This window comes from Myotis lucifugus, unplaced genomic scaffold (assembly GCF_000147115.1).
Source record: "Myotis lucifugus unplaced genomic scaffold, Myoluc2.0 scaffold_235, whole genome shotgun sequence".
NCBI lineage: Eukaryota > Metazoa > Chordata > Mammalia > Chiroptera > Vespertilionidae > Myotis > Myotis lucifugus.
In genome coordinates this window covers 1754282-1757124 of record NW_005871283.1, presented here as the reverse complement: position 1 = coordinate 1757124, position 2843 = coordinate 1754282, and the positions used below count along the sequence as shown (strand labels likewise).

The window sequence follows — 2843 nt, the reverse complement described above, 5'->3', positions numbered from 1 at the left end:
AGCTCTGCAGGAACATCCACATCTCGTCGGCCTTGGGAGGCTTGCAGGGCAGGCGTTCGCGTCCGTTTTATAGTGAGGAAGTGGGGGGCCAGCTTTCTGACCTCGGAACAGTGCCCTGTTCCCAACCCCGGCTCCTGAGGTATATGGATCCCCCGGAAAAGCATTCACATGTCACATTGTCATCCAAGACCCCATCTGATTTGAGCCCATGTATCAGCTCACATGTACCAACTCCACTACTGGATGAAGGTCTCTCCTTCCCTCCCTTCTCTGTGAGCTGGGAGCCAATAGGAGGAGGGACTCACCTGGGACCCAGGCAGGGACTTGGGTAACACTGGTTGTGACCTGCACGGAAATAAGAGAATGTTTCTCTGGGTTCGGCTGTCACCCCCATCACTCACTCCCTTCTCCCAGGCTTCCCATCCAACTCACTCACTCACTCACTTTTCGTTCATTCCTGGTATTAAGTTCTTACGACATGCTGGGCATTTTGCTAGGCACTTTATATCCACACCTTATTAATCTCAACTATCCTATCATAGTAGGTTGTAATGATTAAATGTATGTCATGTGCCAGCTCCGTGTCATCTCAGCAAGTATCATAGCCATGCTGTGATCTCAGAGACAGGAGCAGAGGCTCCAGGGGTTAACTAGCCTACCCAGTGTCACAGGGCCAGTGTGGTGAAGCGGGATCCCAGCCACACCTGCTGTCCCTCCCCACAGCCCACGGGCAGAGGTAGATAAGCCATGGGGAACCAGGAGGAGAGATGGCAGAGGAGGACAGAGGACCAGGAGCGTGGCTCGGGACTGTGAGGACGTGGAAGTGGAACTTTGGTCTGGGAAGACAACACGTGATTCTCCAGAGAGAGAAGAAGCTCATTAGAAAAAGTGTTTGGGTCAGTGGTTGAGCATTGACCTGTGAACCAGGAGGTCACGGCTCCATTCCCAGTCAGGATCAATGATTCTCTCTCATCATTGATGTTTCTATCTCTCCCTTCCTCTCTGAAATCAATAAAATTTTTTTTAAAAAAATAAGTAAAAAGTGTTTGGGGACAGTCAGGTATGCAGGTTGGAGGGGCAGGGGACAGGGGAGGGATTGGCAGGCTGGCGAGGGAAGAAGCAGATTCATTCTTCTGGAATGGTTTTCTAGGAGGACGCTTAGTTCTTACAGGGGACTGCTGGGCTCAGGGAAGGGGGTGGGATCCCCGTTTCTCAGTGAAGTGGTTTGAGGCTATCCACAGCTCTGCCTCTACTTCCCCACGAGCCACTCACAGAGGAGACCTTGAGGTTTAAGCAAATCAAGCTCAGAAAATGCCAAATCTAAAATTCATCTAGAACCAATTCTAGACCTCATCTGCTTGAGTGACAGCCAGAACTAACAGGTCACGTGCCTACTTCCTTTCTGAAGGGGGCCCCAGACCAGCCCAAGTGAAAAAGCATCGAAGCTACTTGATAAACAGCAGCTATTATTACTTCCTTTAGGATAAAACTGGGTCCTCGGATCCACCCTCCACTCCAGCCTCTCTCCAAGTAAGATCCTGCATATACTCCGTCCTTCTCCCTTTCCTCCCTCACAGGACACTGCCCCATGGCCTTGGTGGCTACCAGGTCCCCCTCTGCCACACTTGCCCAATTCCCTGGTGAGAAGACCCACTCACCTGGCCAGCCTGAGAGTCACCTGGGAAGGAAAGGTGAGAACATGAGCTCAGGGAGGGTAGTGTGGCCGCCTTGTCCCCTCCACCCACAGACAGGGCTGGTTCCACCTGTGACCTCCTGACCTTGTCCCCAGAGGTCAGCAGTGGAGAGAGCTCAGACTCTTATGCCTGCCTCTGCCCCTCCCGCCCCCCTGGGACTGGCCACCACAGGCCCCAGCGTCCCAGATCTGGAGGGTCTACAAGGTGTGTCACTTGGTGAGAGGAAGCCTCCTAGTTCCCTCCAAGGCCTCCTGTGATGGGAGTCCCACCCCACCTGGGCCAGGCCACCCTGTGGTCCTAGCTGTAACCCTCCTGCCTCCCAAGCCTGCCAGTCACACCAGGTCACTCTGCCCCTCCCCCTCACCAGGGGAACAGCTCTAGGGAGGAAAGGAGTTGCTCCTCCCTTAGTCAGGGTCCAGTTCCCATGGTGACTAGGGCTCTGTCCTGACTTCCCTCTCTGCCTGCTACAGATTCCTGGAGAAATTTTGGCCATCACATAGTTCTCCTGGTCCTACTATGACCTTGGCCTCCTGCACTCTGTGTTACCAGTAACTTGGGCATGCCTTCTGCCTGGTTTCCCAGGGCACCTGCCAGGGGTGCCTCAAGCCCAGTCTCCTCCCAGCCCCTTGCCTCCTGGGCCCAAGGCAGTTGAGCTGGAGTTCGTGCTCTGACTCTGAGGTGAGGGTTGGGGATCGAGAGCACCCAGACTCCCCAGGATCCACCCGCCAGCTCTTCAGGCCTTGAAGCCAGCACCAGCCTCAGAAGCTGCATGGCCAGGGGCAGGGGATGGGAAGACTGAGGAGCTGGGGTGGGGCTGCTGTTGACCTCTCCCACCCCCCACCAGCAACTCCCTGGGATGTGGGGCACCTCTTGACCCCATGGGGGAGAGGAAGTGGGTGAGGCCTCATGCCAGGCCAGGAGAGCAGGGTCCCAGGGCTGGGGTGCTGCTGCTCCAAAGTCCCTTTCCTGACTCCAGGAGATGGATGCCAGGCACCCAGGATAATCTCCCAGGTGGCTCTTTGAGGTGCTGCAATCCCAAGGGGAAGGGGAACCCCCCATTGCATCTCCCCCAACCCAGATACCCTTGTCAGGAATGGTCCCGGGCCTTCAAGCCAAGGTGCTTGTGGCCCGCCCGGAAGTGGCTGCCTT

The 2843-nt window shown here is 55.7% G+C and overlaps 1 long non-coding RNA gene across 1 annotated transcript in view; it reads right to left on the bottom strand.

Moving 5' to 3' along the window:
• Positions 1–2831, bottom strand: part of LOC102423915 — a 3923-nt gene extending 1092 nt beyond the window's left edge. Inside the window, exons 1-3 of the long non-coding RNA XR_330379.3 lie at positions 2777–2831; positions 1659–1678; positions 306–345 (exon numbers count right to left, since the gene is read on the bottom strand). This is a non-coding gene — a long non-coding RNA (uncharacterized LOC102423915). The remainder of the gene's footprint in view (positions 1–305; positions 346–1658; positions 1679–2776) is intronic.
• Positions 2832–2843: the final 12 nt, after the last annotated feature.